This window comes from Octopus sinensis, linkage group LG22 (genome assembly GCF_006345805.1).
Source record: "Octopus sinensis linkage group LG22, ASM634580v1, whole genome shotgun sequence".
Lineage (NCBI taxonomy): Eukaryota > Metazoa > Mollusca > Cephalopoda > Octopoda > Octopodidae > Octopus > Octopus sinensis.
The window spans coordinates 11,231,776-11,255,839 of record NC_043018.1 but is presented as its reverse complement, the minus strand read 5'-3'; the positions used below and the strand labels follow the sequence as shown (position 1 = coordinate 11,255,839).

At 37.9% G+C, this 24,064-nt stretch overlaps 1 long non-coding RNA gene across 1 annotated transcript in view; it reads right to left on the bottom strand.

The window, feature by feature from the left end:
- The window catches only part of LOC115223267, a 61,495-nt gene that overhangs the window by 10,918 nt on the left and 26,513 nt on the right, over positions 1 to 24,064 (bottom strand). Inside the window, exon 2 of the long non-coding RNA XR_003882789.2 lies at positions 3,043 to 3,072. This is a non-coding gene — a long non-coding RNA (uncharacterized LOC115223267). The remainder of the gene's footprint in view (positions 1 to 3,042; positions 3,073 to 24,064) is intronic.

The following is a 24,064-nucleotide window of genomic DNA, read 5'->3' as shown; positions in this document are numbered from 1 at the left end:
AGCTTATTTATTTACAGTCTTTTTAAATTGATTGTGTATTATCTCACAGCCTTGACCTTTTTATGAAGTGATTGTTTATTTTTGGAATGGCATTGTAAGGGAGGTGTCAACATCTAGATCTGGCCAGTTTGAATATAAAAGATAGAATATTTAGGCCTGATATGGCCAGTTCAAATGCTAAGGGGTTAAATCAGTCATATAAGAAACAGGTGTTACCATGAACACCTGTCTCTTATAAAGGTGGTGAGCTGGCAGAAATGTTAGCACGCCGGGCGAAATGCGTAGCTGTATTTCGTCTGCCATTACGTTCTGAGTTCAAAATTCCGCCGAGGTCGACTTTGCCTTTCATCCTTTCGGAGTCAATTAAATAAGTACCAGTTACGCACTGGGGTCGATATAATCGACTTAATCCGTTTGTCTGTCCTTGTTTGTCCTCTCTGTGTTTAGCCCCTTGTGGGTAGTATACCATGAACAAGTATAGCTTGGTAACATGTAGTAGGCTCTCCCTGATTTTAGATACTGATGTAGCCATGAGCAGACAATGACATCCTGTCAGCTCTGCCAACCTTTGATCCAGTGCTACATTCATGATATGACAGTTGGAGAGGAAGAGAAACATGCCAGCACTCAGCTGGTACCCCATTTCATGTTGTTCTGGTCTACTCAGCTGAAAACAAGTGTTCAAGAATACAACATGCTACCCAGTCCAAAAATTGAACCCACACCATTAATTCCAAGCTGAACACTCTAACCACTAGGCCTTGTGTCTTCATCTTACATCAGTCCAATAGTGAAATATAGTCTCAGCTTTCCCAATATGCATCACTATAACACCATGGCATTGCATGGTATTTTACATTCACTCATTTCTAATTAATTAGCTAATGGCATGGATAGACTATTAAATTGTTTCTGACATTTAAACATTTTCTGTATGACGTAATAACAGAAACTTTTTTTTTTTTCAAATGTTACAAACCAGAAATAAATTATGAGTTTTTTAAAAAAATTAATAAAAACTCCATAAATATATTGTAACAAACATTTTTCTTTTGGAGATTAATTTTTTATCAATGAAAACTTTTAATTTTATTTTTGCATTTCTGTACTTGTAATGCAAAGTAAGAGACCTAACAACTCATTTGGTTTAAGACCACCCACCACCTAGTTCTTGGGTGCCTCTGCTTTGAGCAGTGCATCTAGATAGTGATCAGCTTCAACAGTATCATTTGGTTCTAAGATGCCTTTACTTTTGGAGCAGATCCTCAACCCCTTCCAAAAAACTCAAATCTTTTATCTTTCTTTTACTTGTTTCAGTCATTAGACTACGGCCATGCTGGGGCACCACCTTGAAAAATTTTAGCTAAGGAAACTGACCCCAGTACTTACGTATTTTGCAAAGCCTGGTACTTATTCTATCAAGCCCTTTTGCCTCGTTGCTAAGTTACAGGGATATAAACATACTATCACTGTTTGTCAAGTAGTGGTAGGGGACAAACACACACGTATACATATTATGGGCTTCTTTCAGTTTCAGTCTACCAAATCCACTGACAAGGCTTTGGTTGGCCTGAGACTATAGTAGAAGACACTTGCCAAGGTGTCACACAGTGGGACTGAATCTGGAACCATGTGGTTGAAGAAGTTTGTTGTATATCTGTGTGTGCGTGTCCATGTCTTTTTATTACATGATAGACAAAAATGAATGTCAACATCATACACGCCATGTTCTTTGTTTCCAATCTTCCATGAAAAACACGTCTGGCTATGGGGAAATATTTCCTTACTTGGAAACAGGCAAGGCTTGGCAATCCATCTATAGAAGGGCATCCATCCATAGAAAATCTTCAAATCTTCTTCAACAAATTTGATCTGGCCCATGCAAGCATGGAAAAGTGGACATTAAAACTATGATAATATACCAAATCAAGGTAGAGTGTGTTGTAATTCAAACACCATTGTTAACGAGTTTTTTTTCCCTAATAAAAAAGATAATTGTTACATGCTTTATTTTCATTTTTACAATCAATAATATTGTATGTAGGGTAAAAAAAAATGAATCAATATATTTTCAGTAAATACTGTTTGTTTGTTTTTTTATTTCCAATTAATTTTGGTCTTTCTTCTAACTCTTACTTTTCATCATGGTCAGTGTCATCAGTAGACTGTATGAGAAAAATCTAGAATCAGAATGAGAGGGAGAAGAGCAACAGAGAGAGAGGGAGAGAGAGAGAAAAGAATAGAGAAAGAAGAGTAACAGAGAGAGAAGGGGAGGAGAAAAGAAAAACCAGACAGGGAACAGAGAGAAAGGGAAAAAAGAAATGTGAAAGAGGAGAGAGAGAGAGGAAAGTGAGAAAGAGAGAGAGATAGAGAGAGTAGAGATAAAATGAAGAATAGGGAGAAAAAGGGGAACAAAGAGAAAATAGGAAGAGACAAAGAAGGAGAATGTAGGGGGAAAGAGAAAATGAAAGCAAGAGAGTGAAGAAGAAGAAGGTATTGGTTGCTCCATTTGTTAGAGAAATGTAAACAAAATAAAGAAAACAAAAGTGGAACTACATAATTACATTAAACAAAAGTTGGACAAAATACAGAAAAGTGAGCAAAAACAAATAAGAGAATTGTTAGAGAAACATATTTAACAAAATTAAGATTAATTTCTCTTTTTAAATTTTAATTTCAAAATAATTTAATTCTATTAAAAAAAAAGAGAAAAAATATTTAAAAAGTGGGAAAAAAGCATTAAATAAGAGGGGAGAAAAGGATAAAAAAGGAAAAATATAAAATAAAGAAGAAAATGGATTAAAAATAAAAGGTTCAAAGTTGAGAAGAAACGAAAAAAAAATAAGGGTTTTTTTTAAAAAAAAGATAAAGAAAAATTAACCTACAAGAAAACCCATTCGAATTGTCAGAAGTGTGTGGGAGAGAGAGAGAGAGACAAACAGACAGAGAGAAATAAGCAACAATAAAAACATTAAGTTGTTGGACAAGCAGAGAGGGAGAGTGAAGTGAGTAAGGAGCAAAATGGAAAACTAGCAGGCTTACTTTTGAAAAAGATCAATTATCGATACATTCCTGGAAAAGAAGTGAAACAAAAAAAGAAAAAGAAAATGATAATAATAATAATAATAATGATGATGATGATGATGATAAAAATAAGTGGTTTCAAATTTTGGAATAAGCAATTTAAAGGAAAGGTGTTTAAGTCAATTACATTGACCCCGGTGCTCAAATGGTACTTTATTTTATTGCCCCTGCATGGATGAAAGGCAAAAATCAAACTAGACAGAATTTGAACTCAGAAGAGAAATGGCCAGGAGAAATGCCACTCAGCATTGTGCCTGGTGTGCTAACAACTCTGCCAGCCCATTGCCTTAATAAATAGGAATAATGATAAAAAAAGGAATATAAAAAAAATCACTCTCAAACAAATGTAAACACAATAAACGATAATTATGGATTTAATGAGCGAATAAAAATTTGAAGGTCTACGTTAACAGGCCCTCTACCCAGTTCTCTATTCTTCCACACTAGTAAATTTAACTCATTCACTATTGTGTATCTACAGTTATTTAATTTCACTCTGTACGTTCTGAGTTCTAATCCCACAAGGATTGAGTTTTTGATTTTCATTCTCCTGGGGAATGGTGAGGGAGAGAGTCTATAAAACAGGTACCAAAAATGACCAGCACTCAGGCATGTCTTAGGCAAACTGTGTATAACAATACTTACTGTACATGTCATATAGTGCAAAAGTAGTAATAAAAGAACATGAATAGAGTATAGTTTTCATTCAAATTATGTTACATAGATTTCAGTAGCATGGCTGTTTATTTACAATGCATTGCATAATATGGGATTACATAACATGAATTGCATTATATGACTTACACAACCAACCAGCTCATCAGATTTTGAATAGCTGACAGTTTGGAAAGGTTTGCCAAGATTTCAATTTGAATTCCAAGAAATATTTGGAGGAGGTTCAACATAATCACACTTGAAAAATGACCTGCTACTAGCAATCATATAAACTAATACAGCCTGTTTTATAGACAGGCTATCAGTGATTAACCCATAATCACTACTCTAAGCTCTCACTTTTCTGAGTGCAGGGTCAATGGACACATTGATTGGATGTAAAACTGCCTATAAGAGTGGATGAACTCAACAAGGAGTCAATGATCTTCCACTGAACTTACAAGTGGAGTGGAGGCACCCATTAAGACTTTTGAGTTTAGCATTACTGACTGACTGGCAAGACCTGTACCCATTTGTCTCCCTCAGATTTGCTGACCATGTCTTCCTCTGACCCAGGAAAACTTAGGTGGGACAAGACTCTTGGGCTGCAAAAAGGACTATTTAAGGTGGTTTAATTCAGTTTTGGCTAAGATTATCATTAACTGATCTTTCACATTGTCAGAAACAGCAGACATATGTCATTGCTCATGCCCACTGCTGGAAAATTTTTACACCAATATTACAATTTATTAATACAAAATAGGAATAACAGATGGCAGAATTTGTTGTCCACTATATAATTGCAGTTACATTCTAGGCTCAAACACCTTTACACTATAATCTCAAGTAATTTGTTATAATTTTTCCGTGATTGATTGCTAACCCTTTAAAAAGCTCAAAATTATTATCCACTGAGTACTGATCACATTATCTGGGATGGTGAGCAGTCTTCAACATGTCTTGGAGAACTCATCTTGACAAGAAACAGGAGATCTCCTGTCTGTATCTACCATCAGTCAGTGAATGATGAGTTACTGGATGGTAAGCTAAACAAGAGTTAGCAAGTGACCTACTTCTATGGATGCCAAAGCATAGCTGTACTCAGGTCATCTGATCATCATCATCATTGTTCGACTGTGGTCGAGACAATGGAATTTACTATGTTACGCCAGACTTCACGGTCCATCATAGCATTACGGAGGTCCTGTTGCTGGATGCCTGTATCCCTGGAGATTACATCAGGGTAGGAGAGTGTGCGCCCTCTGGTATTGCGAGTAGATGGCTTCCAGAGGAGAAGAGTAGAAATTACTTCTTTTTCAGCTCTACAACAATGTCCATCTGAACACAACATATGTAGATCAGCTCACCAGAGACACTGGATGGCTCCCCAAAAACCTCCCTCAACAAACACAGGATTGAAATGGATAACATGCATGCGTTAAAAATGTTTAAGCAAGCTCAACCAGACGATGTTCTGTTAAAAAGACGTTAACACACAATGTAGTCCATGTCTTAACCTTTAGCATGCTGTAAGTGCATCAATTTGCCATATAAGTTTGCTTTTCTCTCAATGTGACACTTTGTGCCTACAGCTAAAGGGGAGAAAATTTGTACAGTGATGATGCACCTAAGTGTGCCAAAGGTTAATATCCACTAATTCACAAGCATGCTAAGTTTTCTCCAGTCTCCACCTACAAATATAGCAGCTTCATCTTTGAACTACCAGACTCCATTTATTTCCATCCATCTCATGTTCCAGCTGTTTCTTAACTCATCACTATTAATTTTCCTCACTTGCAGGAAATTCTGCCCTAAGTAAAAAAAAAAAAACATTTTCAAATCTTCCCTCTCAAAAAAAAAAGCAAAGACCTTACACCTTAGCACTGCCCTACAACCGACACCACATACAAAGTTTTTGTTAACCTTTAGCATTCACATTTTTCTGTCAAAAGTAATATGAGTTTATTCATATTGTTTTTAATTAATCGTTCATTATCTTGTAGCTTTGAGATTTTGATGAGTTAACTGTTAATTTTTAGAATGACATTATAGGGTTGGTGTGAGAAGTCAAATCTGGCCACTGTGTACATAAAATGGGTAGAATATTTTGGCCAGGTTTTGCTGGTTTAAATGCTAAACGATTAATCTTCAGCAGTTCAAATTGCACACCAACTATATTGATTTTACAAGTCTGGGATCTTCAAACAATAACAAGTACTGCCAATCCTCCTCCTTACACCACATCCCCACACTTCTCTATGCAAGACTGAAGTTTGTTTAAGGTCAAATATTTCAAGATGATGACTTTCTGTCTTTTTGATCAAAGCAGGAGTCTTTAATGTTAACGCAAGTTTCTCCTTTGGCTGATATAGTTCTCTTTTGTAGGTAAGACAGACGGCTATTGATAACAAGGGTTTACGAACAACGCTACTGATCTTTTAGTAAACAGACTGACAGAAAATAAAAAGAAAATATAATTTTGCTTTCACCAGATAAATCAAAATAAATAATTTTTTGAACGAGTAAAAATACTTAAAAACAACATCCTTACTTCCTCTGCTACCATCCTCTCATCATCATCATCATCTTTTAACATCCCCCCTCCATGCTGGCATGGTTGGATGGTTTGACAGGAGCTGGCAGGTCAGAAGGCTGTGCCAAGCACCACTGTTGGCTTTTGCATAGTTTCTATGGTTCCATGCCCTTCCTAATGACAACCACTTTACAGAGTGTAATGGATGCTTTTTTATGTGATACCAGAAATAGTGAGATCAGCAAGTAACTTGCAAGACAAAACCCCTAAACTGAAGTGGGAACAGTATTGAGGGAGGTGGCTTAGTGACGGGTGATGAGAAGTTATGAATAGAGGAACAGAAATATGTGTCTTGCAAGAGAGCAGCATGACAATAAATCTGTTCCATTCATCTCTTTCGCCTTGGGAGATACAAGGACACCCCACTAGTGCTGGTGCCACTAAAAAGCATGCAGTACACTCAGTAAATGGTTGGTAAGTCAAATAGAGCTGTGATGATGCTGATGCAGAGTTTGAGAGGGTTCGTTAATCTTGCTGATAGTAAGACAACCTTTATGGTGCTGGTGCCACAAAAGAAAAAAAAAAACAAATGTATCCAGTATACCATATAAAGTGATTGGTAATGAAAAGGGCATCCAGCTGTAGAAACAATGCCAAAACTGTGACATTGCAGTAAGGCATGGTTCTCTAATCTGTTGGATCCTGTCAAACCATCCAGCTGATAACAGTATGGAATTTTGAGACCACCTTCAGTCATGACTGACCATGGGATTGCACCTGTCAAGAACTTCAGTGATATGAATGACATGCTGCCTGAGTCTGCAGGCCAATTTCAGGTTGCTAAGAGCTTATGTATACCTTATGGCACTTGGATTTGGAACTAAAGTCCAGTCAGCCACATCTAAATTACACCGTGAATAAGAATTGATTTAAAAAAAGACAATTATTCAAAAGGTCAACACAGAGATTCTTAGGCTCCGAATGAATGGAATTTCTTAGAAAAAGATATGTGTTAAAGAAAACTTTTATTGGGTTGGTTCTGGACAGTTAAATTGCTTTTTTTGCTTTGTGTTTATGTCAATGTCTTTTAAACTTTTTACTTTTTTAAATTAAAACATTGAATCACTTTAGTCAATTACTAAGAACTGCTGGCTTGCATTAAATTAATTACAGTTACAAAGTAGACTGTCATGGTATTTACAGATATTTAACCTTAGATGACCTACTGTTACTCACAGTGGAAACAGTCAAACACAGGAGAGATAATGGTTTACTTACTGAGTCAGTGAATCGAGGACTCTCCTAAAGGACGTGCACGTGTATGTGTGTGTATGTATGTGTACTGTATGTGTATGTGTGTGTGTTAGCATGAGCAGTAGAATTAATTAGTTTTATAGAAATTGAAAAACAAAAAAAAAACCTCAATTTCTTTTGGTTTTACAACTTTACTACACAGTACTGCAAATATTCAATGTCTTAATTCATGATGTTGATCCTTTCTCCCATTTGTAATATTTGTTGGCTTCAAACTAGAGAACGACAGAAGCTTGATTCCACCCAAGAATGGTATAATTCACAGGGGGCTACTTAGATTTATACAAATTGTAGCTTAGTAGTTAGGGTATTTACTTCACGATTGTAAGGTCATGTGCTTGATTCTCAGTAACACACTGTATCCTTCAGTAAAACATTTTATTTCATGTTACTCCAGCCCACCCAGCTGACAAGCTAACCATGTCATATTCTGTGTCACACTGAATTTCCCTGGGAACTACATTCAAGGTACACCTGTCTGCAGAGTGCTCAGTCACTTTCATGTTAATTTCATGAGCAGGTTGTTCCGTTGATTGAATCAACTCAAGCATTCATCATCGTAGCCAGTTGTTGTTTGTCAATATTTGATTTTTCTATTGAGAAAGCTACAGATTAGTGGAGCAAAAAATATTTTGAAAAACATAAACAAGCATCGGCAGTTTTGAAAATGAAAGAGCAGTGAAATATAGGCAAGCAACAACTGATTAGCGTGCTTATAGGTGTTTTTTTTTCAATTATGACTTCTCAAATATAACAAATTGTGTTTTCAACTCATAATTTTCAGATCAAAACTCTTGCAAACCAAATTTTAAAAATATATAATTGGAGGGTTTTATAACTTTAAAATAGTTGTAAATATAAAACCAGTTCAGTTTGTAAAGTGGTTGTGTTAGGAAAGGCATTCAGCCAGAGAAACTGTGCTGAAGTAGGCAGTAGGGTTTGGTGCAGTCTTCTGACTTGCCAGCCTGTTGAACCATCCAGCCCATGCCAGTATGGAAAAACGGATGTTAAATGAAGTGATGAAACAAACTTGATGCCTGTCTATTATGATGCAATCAAACATACGTGCTTTGGGTAACGAAACTGAAATGCTGCTTCACGGCATTTTAGCTTTACATTATCAAACAGTTGATTGAAAACATAACTGATTATAAATAAATACTAAACCAGTTTTTTTCTTTTGTGAAATGTCTAACACTTTATTAACTTGTCCACATTGACTTCTACTCATTCGGACAAAATGAGGGCTGCAAACAAGACTGATCGACATCCACCACACAAAGAACACCAAATGACTGTCGACAGATAGAGATGTCAACTTGACACTCTATCAGATAATATAAGGTTAACATGAAAGTATTAACCCATTTTTATTTTCTTTTTAATCAAAATGTATGATAATAATTAATGCGAACAACTATTCGATTTGTTATATCACCAACACCTCTGCAAACTAGATTGTGTAACGATTAACATACAACGTTCAAAATAATTTTTTTTTCACTTTACCTTGAATCTTGATCAACTTTCTTTACTATTACAATTAACATCATTGTTAATTACTTATTTCTCTAATTTCTATTATACATCCTTTGTTATATCCTTTAATGTGGCTGTGTCTCCCTTTGATTTATGTAAACCCCACCTGCTTTTGTGTATTGTAGACTGTCATGTATTGTGGTGTAGCAATCAGAGTGTGTTGTGTTTGCTTTGCTATGTAGTTCTTTAATGTTCATCTCTAGTGGCATCGACATAGACAGGACAGCGAAGGAGACTGACTTTATGGAGTTATATGCAATTCAAATGAGCAGCCAAATCTTTCACTAATATCACTTTTTACATTTCTAAAATGGAAATCATATGCAAGAAGCACTATAAGGAATCAACAAGAGAGTATCTACATGGTCAACATGAAAATATAGCAGCCAAATCTCCCTCAAATGACTGACTCTTAAAGAGGAGATATATTGAATAATAAAAACCATAAATATTAAGTAACATAACCGTCCAACCCATGCCAGCATGGAAAACAGATGTTAAACGATGACGATGACGACAATGATGATGATGATGATGATAATCATTCCACAGTTAATAAGAGGACATCAGATTGTTGTGATTTAGCCCCAACTGAACAGAATTGTAATCAAAATCATTCCATCTGTGACCACCCTGTTTTTTATTTTCATTTCTAAGACAGCCATGTTAATTTGACAGAGATTTGGTTGTTATTTCTAGTATGTTGACTGATTGCATAGATGTTCTCTTTGTTGGCGAGGGAAATCATATTTTATTTACCAGAGTAAATAAACAATCAATATATAAATGTGTGTGTATAAAGTGACTAAACAACATACACACCGATCTGCAGACTTATAGATTAATTTAACTCATGTAGCAATGAACAATCTACAGATATTTTCTGCAGCAGTGAGTCTCTTGTATTTTTCTACACACAGTACCCTTTACTAGGAACAAAAAGAATATGAGGGGGGACAGAAATTTATTGAGACAGATTTTCTACAGCTGTTTTGCTGTACGACACCACTTGTATGACAGTGACACTCATTTACAACAATCGCACAAGCAAAGATAGAGAAAGGTAGAGAAGGGAGAGAGAAACACATACATGCAGCCATATACATATACAGAACATGGATGTTAACTATATATATATATATATACACACATGCATAGATACATACATGACAGGCTCCTTTCAGTTTCCATACACCAAATCCACTAGGGCTATAGTTAAAGACACATGCCCAGATACTGCACAGTGAGATTGAACCTGAAACGACCATGGTTGGGAAGTAAACTTCTTAATCATACAGCCATGCCTGTACCTAATATAAATTTACTTTTAATTGCATTATGCAACATAAAACATAAAACCCACAGTAGAAAACGAAAACTTTGGTATGGACCAATGTTGATCCACCTGGACTAAATTATGTGTCACTGTTTTATATCATCATCATCGTTTAACGTCCGTTCTCCATGCTAGCATGGTTTGGATGGTTCGACTGGGGATCTGGGAAGCCAGAAGGCTGCACCAGGCTCCAGTCTGATCTGGCAGTGTTTCTACAGCTGGATGCTCTTCCTAACGCTAACCACTCCGTGAGTGTAGTGGGTGCTTTTTACGTGCCAACTGCACAGGTGCCAGGTGAGGCTGGCAACGGCCACGGTCGGATTGGTGCATTTTACGTGCCACCAGCACGGAAGCCAGTCGAGGCGGCACTGGCATCGGCCACGATTCGGATGGTGCTTTTTACGTGCCACCGGCACGGAAGCCAGTCGAGACGACGCTGGCATCGGCCACGATTCGGATAGCGCTTTTTACGTGCCACCGGCATGGAAGCCAGTCTAGGCGGCGCTGGCATCGCCACCTTCAGATGGTGCTGTTTACGTGCCACCGGCTCAGGGATCACAACTGCAGTTTCCATTGATTTTGATGTCGGTGTACTTGACTCAATGGATCTCCTCAAGCACAGGGTCGAAATGGTGTTTCTTCACTTGCCACCTGCACAGGAGTCAGTCCAGCGGTCCTGGCAACTGCTGGGTGCCAGTCATAGGATTGGTTCAATTTCGATTCCGATTTCGATTTCACTTGCCCCAACAGGTCTTCTCAAGCAGAGTTTAGTGTCCAATGAAGGGAGGTTGGCATGGGTGCCTGTCGTCGGATGAGGTTCAATTTCGACTTCGCTTGCCTCAACAGGTCTTTGTGTGCCCAAGGGAGGAAAGACATGCATAAGTGGGCTGGACTCACTTGTCCTGTCTGGTCTTCTCACACACAGCATATTTCCAAAGGTCTCGGTCGCTGGTCATTGCCTTGGTGAGGCCTAAAGTTCGAAGGTCGTGCTTCACCACCTCGTCCCAGGTTTTCCTGGGTCTATCTCTTCCACGGGTTCCCTCAACTGCTAGGGATTGGAACTTTTTCACACACCTATCTTCATCCATACCAGCGCAATCGTCTCTCTTGCACACCACAGCTGATGCTTCTTAGGTCCAACATTTCTCTCAAGGTACTAACACTGTCGAGTATGCACACTGACATTACACATCCATCGGAGCATACTGGCTTCATTCCTCGCGAGCTTACGCATGTCCTCAGCAGTCATGGCCCATGTTTCACTGCCATGTAGCATGGCTGTTCGTACACATGCATCATACAGTCTGCCTTTTACTCTGAGTGAGAGGCCTTTAGTCACCAGCAGAGGTAAGAGCTCCCTGAACTTTGCCCAGGCTATTCTTACTCTAGCAGTTACACTTTCAGCACACCCACCCCCACTACTGACTTGGTCACCTAGATAACGGAAGCTATCAACTACTTTTAGTTTTTCCCCCTGGAAAGTGACAGAAGTTGTTTTCTGCAGATTTTCAGAGTTTATTGCTCCTGAGCATCTGCCACATACAAAAACTATCTTCCCAGTTAGCCTTCCTTTGACATTGCTGCACCTCTTATGTGTCCATAGCTTACACTGGGTACATCTTATAGAGTTTCTACTTACACCTTTTCTACAGATCGAGCAGGACAATCTACCTGATGGCATTTGTGGTTTGTCTACCTTCCTACTTATTAGTACTTTGGTTTTAGTTAAGTTGACTCTAAGGCCCCTCGATTCTAATCCCTCCTTCCACACCTGGAACTTCACCGATGTTATCCAAGAAAAAGGCAAAGGGTGATACTGTTTGGCACCAGTGACATCACAACTCATTTCTTCATTTCTACAGCTGGGTGAACTGGAGCAACGTGAATTTCAGCTTGTATTTTTTTATTTTTGTTAAATGAATTTTATTTTTGCAGTTTAAGAACTATTGACCTAAAATACAACATGGTCAGCTGGAAAAGAGCCAGTTTCAGAATTGTTAAAAGACAGATTGGAGTTCTAAGCCAGAGCTCAATATTTCTTCTGATTGCAGTAAAAAAAAAAAATTCTTTTAAATCTCCATTTCCAGGGGTAGCTTATTGTGTCAGTGAAACAGGGATCAAAGACGGTCCCTGTTTATATTGGAGTAGTTTAGGTTGTCTTTTATTCAAATACATATGAAGATATAGCCCCAGGTCATTTTTTGACTGAGCTGAGTCCAAATCAAAGATGATGCCGCCACTGTTCCCATCTTTATTCTGACAACATATATTCCATTTTTCCCATTCCCTCCTATTCACCTCATACCATGAGGGTCCACACAAACACCCTCATTACCACTATTTTTATCTCTCCTCAGTTGTACTTCAATCATCCCCACCCTCTCTCCTAAATCGTGAAAAGCCATGTAGCTCTGCTACAGCAAGAAATCATTCTGCTCCAGCATAAAGCTACCTCTGTCAAGGTCCATGGTTTTTGCGACCTCACTGATGCTGGTGTCACAAAAAGAGAAAGAGCACCCAGTACACACTGTAAAGTGGTTGGAGTTAGGAAGGGCATCCAGTTGTAGAAACCGTGTCAGAGTTAAGAGTTGATTATGGAGCATAATCTAGTTCTCGAGATTGTTGGATCCTGTCAAACTGTCCTATCCATCTCAGCATGGAATAAGGACACAAAATTTTAATGATGGAATTAATTTGAGGCAAATATGAATGATATTTCTCATGTTCATGCTCCTTTTTTTACTTGTTTCAGTAATTTGACTGTGGCCATGCTGGAGCACCACCTTTAGTCAAGCAATTCGACCCCAGGACTTACTCTTTGTGAGCCTAGTACTTATTCTATCAGTCTCTTTTGCTGAACCGCTAGGTTACGGGGATATAAACACACCAGCATTGGTTGTCAAGCGATGTTGGGGGGATAAACACAGACACACAAACATATACATCATCATCATCATCATCATCGTTTAGCGTCCGTTTTCCATACATATATATATATATATACATATATATATATATATACATATATATATATACATATATATATATTCATGTATACGACAGGCTTCTTTCAGTTTCTGTCTACCAAATCCACTCACAAGGCTTTGGTTAGCCTGAGGCTATAGTAGAAGTCACTTGCCCAAGGTGCCATGCAGTGGGACTGAACCCGGAACCATGTGGTTGGTAAGCAAGCTACTTACCACTCAGCTGCCCTTACGCCATAGTTTTCATGTTTGTTAGAAATGAGTGGTAAGTGTTAAGATTGCTGTTGTGTTGTTCTGGGCCTATCTATCTGGTTATTTGGGAGGGATGACTAAATGTGGAGTGGCAAGGAGTCAGCAGTTCAGTTCACATTTTGGTATCACAAACTACGACCCCTAAATATTCAGGTGATTTTTTAAATTTGAATTTTTTTTATTATGCTGGTGATATGTGCACAATTAGATATGCATCATCATCCTCACATCAGCTACATAAGACATATAAAAGAAAAGTCCTGGTTAAATTAATTTTTTTTTTTAGGTTTTATATATACTTATTTACTGTAAAACATTTTTTCCATGCTTGGAGCAACTGGTTACCAACCAACTGTGAAGTCAGAGAAGGTTTTTTTTTTTTGGTGGAATAATTCAAGTAAACTGTAGGAAGCAGAATTTTGTGCTCTGCTCACAGAAACATCATTATATTTGTACGAATAAGATTTGAACTCAAAAACACAATATGCACTGTTATGTGCCTTAATCACTTGATCAATACCACCTTAAAATTTATAAGCAGTCCCATGTAAACAAAAATTTTTTTTAAAAAACAACTACCTACACCCACATGTCAGAGCTATTTCTCACCTTCGTTGTGTTTTGATTGAATCACAGAAGATAAATGAAACGACTGACTTCAGTGCTATCCACTAATCTGCAATCCAACTGGTCAAGCACAAAAGCATCTAAGAACAACATTCCATTCACAGAAGACAACGGCAGAAACAAATTAATTAGTCTCGAAGTATCAAGCTTGCTTTCTCTTCCAGAACAAATTTAATCTGTCTTCACTAACAGACCTTTCCTGGGAGATTAACTCAAACAAAATTGAACAAGAACAAACAGCAAAAGTTTTCATTGTACTACATGGCTGTGAGACAAGAGTCTTTAGGTAGCTGCTTGGCCTATTAGAAATAGCAGCTAGATTTCCCTCAAATCACACCCTATTATCTTTAAAAGAAGGATATATGACAATTTATAGTCCCTGACCTAATTATAGCTGTAACGCCTCTGACCAAAGCTGATCTCAGGGTTAAAGAACAGGGATTTGATAAACTGGTTGACACCTCTCATTTGCAGTCAATCTTATTCATACTTCAGCATTAAAAAACAAAAAGTCACTGCTTATCATTAGAATCCACCTAAGGGTAGTTAAATGAGAATCTGCATAGGATTAATCATCATTTTAACATCTACTTTTCCATGCTTGCATGGGTCGGCCAGAGTTTACTGAGGCAGATGTTTTACAGCTGGATGCCCTTCCTATCACCAGCCCCCACTTGTTTCCAAGCAAGGTAATATTTACCCTTTACCAGACATGTTTTTATGCAATACTGGAAATGAACGACACGGCTTGTATGAAAGTGACACTTGTTTACAACTATGATGCAATGTCAAGACAAGGAGGCACAAATTTTCACATGCTCTCACACACACACACATACATACACACAATGGGTTTCTTTTAGTTTCCATCAACCAAATCCATTCATAAGGCTTTGCTTGACCTAGGGCTATAGTACATGTCATTTGTATAGTATATGTCATTTGCTCCCCACAGTGAACTGAACATGAAACTCTGTGGCTGGGAAGTAAACTTTTTGACAACACAACCACGCCTGTGGCTATTATCTTCAAATATTCAGTAAATTTGGAAAAAAGGATTTGCTTCAACAAAATTCATTTGTGAAAGCAAGTTCAGATTAACTGATTCTATCATAAAAGCATTAGGATGGATAGAATATGGAGAACTCATTTGTAGGTCAGAGATTGTAATGTACTGGGTTTAGTTAATGTTCACCTGGGCTAAGGTGAACTGGTTCCAACCATTCACTACACAGCATCAAGAAGCATCAAAAGACAACCCCATGGCTTGTTGACCACAAAAATTCCACATGAAGATTACTGACCAATCACAATTCCAATGGCAAGTGCCTTCCACCATAGCCTTGAGCCAACCAATTTCTTGTGAGTGGAAATGGTAGATGGAAACTGCCTATTCTATATATATATATATATATATATATATATATATATCTACATATTTTATTATATTTTCATTCGCCCAACTGGTATATTGCCTGTAGCCTACACTTGTTGGTCTAGATTCTATTTGATCCAGTCTGAGCACTGATCTGTTATATATCTTTAGATATATTCTTATCCATTATATATATATATATATATATATATATATATATATATGAATGCATGTATTTTTGTAAGTATACATACATACACACACACACATGCATGTATATGTGCATGGTGAAATTGTGATGATGTTTGACAACCGATAAGGAGAAGAGCATGTTTGTGTCCTTTCGTATGTCTTTTGTGTTCTTCCTGTAAATTATTTTAGTTGTCTGCTACATTATGTGTGTGCACATGTGTGTGTGTGTGTGTGAGTATCTGAATGTTATTTTCACCTCTTCAAATGAAACTATCTGAACGAAAATTTGGTGGTGTTTTTTTTTTACATTTCTTATGTACAGTTTAAAGGAATAAAAATACCCCCAACTTTAAAAAAAAATAAAAACAGCTAAGAGTTGACAACAAAAAGCCAGGAATGTTGGCAGAACAAGTTAGATAATAATACCACTTCTGCCAGAGCCTCCTCCTCCTCCTACAGCCACTTTAGTGGATATCATTTTTACAGACCTTGTTTTAAAAAATTATCTGGCAGCAAAAAAATTCAAATGCAAAAGTCTTTTTTTTCTACTAAATGGGCAGAAACCAAAATACTAAAAGAAAGGCTCCTCTGTATATGACAACAAGTGCAACAACAAAAAAAAAAAAACAACATCTGATTCATAAAGTAATCCATTATTGCTTTTTTTTCTCTTAACCCTTTAGTGTTTGCATTATTCCACCAAAATTAATGCTTATTCATCCACATTCTTTTGAACTAATCATGCATTATCTTGTAGCTATGAGATTTTGATAAGGTAGCTGTTAATTTTTAAAACGATATTGTAGGGTTGGTGTGAGAGACCAGATCTGGTCAGTTTGAACATAAAACAGGCAGAATACTTCTGGCCGGATATGGCCGGTTTAAATGCTAAAGGGTTAAACATGAGCTCGCAAAAGACACATCGAAACCTGGTAACTCCAAGTAATAATAATAATAATAATAATAATAATAATAATAACAACAACAACGGCAATGATGATGATTATTTTGTGTTCTTTAGAAGTGTCTGTTGTGCAAATGTTAAAAAACTAACATGGCTAATTACTTTATTAGAAAACTGAAGGTCCTTAGGGAACATGGTAATTACTATCTGATGGATTCATTTCCAATGTTCTCAACACACTGCCATTGTATTTGTTAAACATGCAGTCAGAAATCTCCCTTATTAGAAGAGAATGATGCCGATGATGATGATGATGGTGGTGGTGGTAATGAATGTGGTATGGTAATGGTGGTGATAGTGGTTGTGGTGTGATGGTAAGAGTACATGTAGCGGTGACGGTGTACAAGTGGTAGTGGCAGTCATGGTGGTGCAAATGATTGTGGAGGTGGTGGTGGTGATGCCAACAATGTTGGGAGTGGGATGTTAATAACACTGGTGCACACTGGTGCTAGTAACACTGGTGCACAGTGGTGCTAGCAAGATAAGGGCAGTGGTACTAGCGACATTGAAATGGTGGTTTTTAGTGACACAGGCATGGTAGTGCTAGAGATGGTGGGCATAGTGGCGCTATTGATGTTGGCACCAATGATTATGCTGTGACAGTAGCAGTGACCAAGATATGCAAGGTAGTAATTATGGTGTGGGCAGTGTGTTTGCGTGGTGATGGGGTGGTGGTGGTGGTGTTGAAGATTGAGGCTGTAATAACCAATGACAACACTGATCTAAATAATGATATCCTCTGACCCCCCCACCCCATCTCAAGATTAACCGATGGCAAACATGAGATGACGATGACGACGACGATGATGATGATGACTAAGATGAATACGGTGATGTATGTGACAACTGTAATGATGAACGGTGATGATGGCTCGGAAACAACCTACGACAACGGTCGTTACTAACAAACATTGAATACAATGACGAAACAATGATGTCAGCAATAAAAATAGTCATGACAATGGAGACGATGACAATGACAACGAAGACGAATGTCTGACAATGGTGACAATCGCAACAAATGTCACATTATCATCATCATATTATACATATACATATATATATATATATGTATGTATATATAAATCACAAATATGATGACAAAGAAGATGATGATAAAGCAGACGGTTATAAATGGTCAATGGAAATGGTGTTCTTATAAAGAAAGTCTTCTTTACATGGATTTAAACCGTGTTCCATTTGTTTTATATCAAATCAATAAAGTGGGTTTGGACAGTGGCCTTCTTACAGGCAAGTTAACAAACATTAATGTCATTGTAAAAACGGACATAGTGTGTGTGCGTGTGTCTTTGTGAGCATGTGTGTGTGTGTGTGTAAGAGTGTGTGTGTGTGTGTGTATGGATGTGTGTGTGTGAGCATATAAATTTTTGTTTCAATCACTGGGCTCGAAGGATTTAGTTGCACAAATTGAGTGCAGTAAATATATATTTTTTTTTAATCTGGTACTTATTTTATTGGTCTCTTTTACTGAACTACCAAGTTATAGGGCCATAAAGAAATCAACACTGGTTGTCAGACACCATGGTGAGACAAGCATGAAGGCATGCTTGATGCCCAAATGTTGATAAATTGTTTATTCTTTATTTTATAGTTTTGATAATGAGTGGTGGAAAAAATTACAATTAGAGCCATTTTACGCTACCTGAGGGAAAAAAAAAGGACTGAGTTCAAAGACAGCAGCAAAAGGAATTAATGATGTGGAAGGCCCAGGAACTGTCAACAGATGTATGGCACAAAGCTGGTTCAGAGGATATAAGGAAGGTGACATTAATTTCAAAGAGAAACCAAGGTCAGGGAGACCTTCTGTTGTGGAAGATGAAGCCTTATTTGAAATGGTTCAACAGCCAAGCACAAGCACTTGTACATTGTTAGCAGAACTTGGTCTTTCACAAAGCACCATCAGTCAATATTGCCATAAGCTCTGCCTTGTGAACAGATGCTGATGAGATGTTCCTCATGGACTGACCAATAACCAGGCTCAACAATGTATGAATATTTTGCAGACAACTGCTGGCAAACCCTTGAGATGCCCATTTTTGGTGTCAAATAGTAACTGGAGACAAGGCAGTGAGCTGGCAGAAATGTTAGCATGCCGGACGAAATGCTTAGCGGTATTTCGTCTGCCGTTATGTTCTGAGTTCAAATTCCACTGAGGTCAACTTTGCCTTTCATCCTTTCAAGGTCAATAAATTAAGTAGCAATTATACTCTGGGGTCAATGTAATCGACTTAATCCCTTTGTCTGTCCTTGTTTGTCCCCTCTATGTTTAGCCCCTTGTGGGCAATAACGAAACAAAATAGTAACTGGAGATGAAAAATGAATCTATTTTCATAATTCTAACAAGAGAAATCAGCTTTGTTATGGAAGACTTCAGAACTTATTGCTAATTAAGTGTGGTTCGAACAAGGTCAAGTTGTGTGTTTACTAGAATTTCAAATGGGTGTTGCTGTTGCACTTTGAGCTTGTCTCAGATGGTATTACTGTGAATGCCAACTTTTATGCTCAACAACCATACATGATGCTTTGAAATCTCACAACCCAGCATTGGTTAATCAAAGATGTGCACTCCTGCAGCATGAAATGCCTAGCACACACTACCAATGTAACCAAGTGCAATCTTGAGGAACCTGTGGGGCAGGAAGTGCTGCCTCACCCTCCCAACAGTCCAGAGCTTGCATCATCAGATTACTGCCTTTTCTGAACCATGGCTCATTTCCTGCATAGATGGAGGTTCAACAATGTGAACGAGGTTAAAAACAGGTGTGGGGAGTGTTTTTACCAGTAAACCAGTCAAATGGTATAAGCAAGGAATTGAGCTTCTGGCACAACAATGACAACAGACAGTAGAATTTGATGGGTTATATTTTGATGAATAAACACTTTTGATATATTGTTTGAACTATTAATTAAAGTGGAGGTGCAATGGCCCAGTGGTTAGGAAAGCGGACTCGCGGTCGGGGGATCGTGGTTTCGATTCCCAAACTGGGCATTGTGTGTGTTTATTGAGTGAAAACACCTAAAGCTCCACGAGGCTCTGGCAGGGGGTGGTAGTGACCCCTGTTGTACTCTTTCGCCCCAGCTTTCTCTAGTAGTTCTCTAGATTATAATGAAACAACAACAATTTGTATATCTTATTTAACAAAGATATACTGAAAGAAATCCACAGTACTACAGCATTTGTCTTGATAAAGCAGCTCATACAGATGTATAGTGCTGAAAAACAGAGAAATATCAGTAGCGTTTTAGCACAATACATCTATATGAAATGCTTTCTCAAGACAAATACTGCAGTATTGTGGCTTTTTTACAGTATATATACATTAATTAAGGTATACAGACTGCTATCCTAAACTAATACTGCTTTTGTTGCTGATAATGAATTTATAATAAAGGAGTTTAAAACCAACTGTAAGTGGGATATCCTGTGTATCAACCACCCAGTTCCCATAGCTCTCTATCTCACTAGCTGTCACATCCTCAGTATTCAACTAGGTCAATTGGAGGAGGACTGAACAGTGTCTATGTCTTTTTGCAGCTACACAGGAGCCTAAAACAAGTAGGGAAAGCATGTTACAAGCTACTAGGTCCTGCTCGCTTGTGAGTGATGGCTAACCTTTGCTTTCACATACATACATACGCAACACGTGCACACGTATGCACTTGCTCTTTCTATACACACACTTTTTATCTATCTTAGTATGTATGTCACTACAACAATGGAACTGAACCATTATTTCTCACAATGTATACTAAACAACAATAGCAACAGTCTGCAACAAACGGGGGAAAAAAACAAACACTACATAATGAATGTTGCATTGTTTTTGTTTTTTAAATACAACAAAGAAAAAAAAACAAATTCAAAATTAGAAAACAAAACACTAAATATATGGCCTATATGTGAATCCAGGAATTACGGGGGTGGGGTGGATAATAGTTAGTGGTGGTGGTAGCACTGGAGATAGCAGTGATGTTGTGTTAGGAAGGTGGTGATGCGTTGGTAAAGGCAGAGGTAGTGGTGGTAACACGTTTGGCAGAGGTGGTGGTGGTGGTGAAACATGTGTAAATGAGCCAATATTGTTATATCAAATGTGTGTGTTCAAAAACAGGAAAACAAAGGAGAACAGAAATAACAAACAACCCTCAAATCATATTCTACATGTATTGTGTAATGTAGTCTGAATATAAGACTGGTTGGTCATAGATAGAATATCTTTCATCAGAGTTGAACTGGGGTTAAAAAAGAACAAAAAAAAAAGGTGGAGGAGCACTGTTGTTTGTTGATAACATTTAAAAGTCATTTTAATGGCATACAAAAAGAATTAGTTATTAAGGGAATTTGGCAGATAGAAACTGAAAGGAACCTATAATATAGGCACAGGCATGGCTGTGTGGTAAGAAGTTTACTTCCTAACCACATGGTCCCAGATTCAATCCCATGGCATGGCATCTTGGTTGACCTTCTAATTTACTTGATGGAATTGCAGTCCAGGGTGAAGGAAAGACTAAGATTGGGCACCTGGCACCTAGAATGTCGTCAGGTGCCCACAACCCTTCTACCAGTCAGGCAATGGGACGAAATACTTATTTCTTTATTACCCACATGGGGCTAAACACAGAAAGGACAAACAAGGACAGACAAACGGATTAAGTTGATTACATCGACCCCAGTGTGTAACTGGCACTTATTTAATAGACCCCAAAAGGATGAAAGGCAAAGTCGACCTCAGCGGAATTTGAACTCAGTACGTAGTAGCAGACGAAATACCGCTAAGCATTTTGCCCAGTGTGCTAACCTTTCTGCCAGCTCGCTGCCTTAGGTCAAGTATCTTCTACCATAACTGAGGATGAACCCATGGCATGTCAGTAAAAATGGGTCGACAGAAATTCTACAGAAGCATGCTGGAAGAGATGACTCCAATCTAAAGTGCCAGCCATGTCCACACAATGTGTCATGTCAAATCTGCTTGAAAGTTATGTTAAGAGATACAAGTATCTGTGCGATATTCAAATACACTGCAATTTAATTAGTAGGTAGGTTCATGTATTTTTGTGGGGTGAAGGGGTCCACTTTCCAACTGCATAGTTTTGAGTTCAGTAACTAGGATAAAATCTGGGTTAAACAAATTTGGCAAATGAAAAACTGAAAGAAGCCTATTGTGTGTGTGTGTGTGTGCATGTTTGTGTATGTGCACATGGGTGAGCATATAACTATGCAGGTGTACCTGTGTGTGTTTTGTGACACTGCTCTCATTTCAACTGCCAATGTATGGTTTGTTGGCTTTGCACTTTCAAAGGCACGTGGAACAAGATATCTCTTACTTGAAAAACAAGTAAAGCTTAGTGTCAGGATGGGGCATCTAGCTGTCAAACAACAGTTTGATAATATAATCATCTAAACCCGGGGTCACCAAACTAAGGCCTGTGGGCCAGATTTGGCCCACGAGGTCATTTCATCCAGCCCACTGCCACACTGTACCTTTGTGTAAGTACCTGCAATGAGAGTTCATTTACCTCTGGTAAGGCATCAGTGTTTGGAATAACATAGGTTTGTGAGCAAAATAAAGTCAGCACAAGGTTGACTGATGAACATTTGAAAGCAATTCTCTTGGTTGGATGCAGCAATTCCAGAGCAGATATTGATGGGTTAAAAGCTAAACACCAGTTTCACAAATCTCACTAAACTTTTTTGCTGCTTAGTTTGTGAGATTCAGCTATGTGCACACTGAGTGTGATGTAACCATGTTATTGCTAACATCACCTTCTTTCATAACATTTTGATAAGTAGATATGTTGTCTGTCTTCATTTTTTGTGTATTCACTGTATTCATTATCATCATTATCATTGTTTAACGTCTGCTTTCCATGCTAGCATGGGTTGGACGATTTAACTGAGGACTGGCGAACCAGATGGCTGCACCAGGCTCCAATCTTGATCTGGCAGAGTTTCTACAGCTGGATGCCCTTCCTAACGCCAACCACTCTGAGAGTGTAGTGGGTGCTTTTACGTGCCACCGGTACAAGGGCCAGTCAGGCAATACTGGCAACGGCCATGCTCAAATGTTTTTCTTTACGTGCCACCAGCACAAGTGCCAGTAAGGCGACACTGGTAACGATCAAGCTCGAATGGTGTTTTTTATGTGCCACCGGCAGAGAAGCCAGTTAGCTGCTCTGGCAACGATCACGCTTGGATGGTGCTCTTAGTGCTCCACTAGCACGGATGCCAGTCATTGAATTTGATTTCGATTTCTGTATTGTACTGTATGGTATTGAGCAAAATGGTTATTTGGCCCATGCTTGTCGTTCTCTCAGTTATCTGGTCCACCATGAAAAAAGTTTGGTGACCCCTGATCTAACCCTTGCTAGCATGGAAAATGGACATAAATACAAATAAAAATAATTCTGTTGCCTTTAGAAATGAACTTCTGATTGAAAGATCCATTAACAAAGATACATACATATATGCAAGGATATAGCTAATACATATTCATGAATGTACATTTGTCTGTGGTAGGCTGACTCAAAAGCTACAAAACAAACCCCACAAAACCATATCGCTATTCACCATCTTATACAGACTGAAAGCTTCTATAATATTTGTTATCGATCAATACAGCAACATTTTATTTCTATTAAATTCTGAAATATTTGTATGCAATATTTACATATAAGTAAACAGGTACTGTTAACAGAAATTTTACAAGCTATTTCTCTTCTAAACATCCAACATTCTTTGAATGTCATACAATTCAGCTGCCAGCTGGGTATACATATCTGTGTGCACATATTTAGAAACACAAATGCTCATATGCATTTACATTTATATGTGCACATCCTTACGCTCATATTCAAACATGTGCAGCTATACAGATACACAGCTGATTAGCAGTCTCTTACACACACATACAAACACACATTCAGATTAAGAAGATAATCTCTCTCTCTTGCTCAAATTTTCAGGTGGTAGACTCAACATGTTGCTTGGTTTAATACCAAGAGTAGACTCTGCTGGTGGCACCCAAGAGCCTTCAGATAACTTTCTTCCTTCTCATTATCAGTCTTTGGAGGCACTGAAAAATGGCATGAGTCCTGCTTTTTCTCTAAATTAAAAGAAAAAAAAGCACATATTTCCATAACACAAATACATGTAACTACACTTTTTCGTACACATGCATTATCTTTCTTGCAC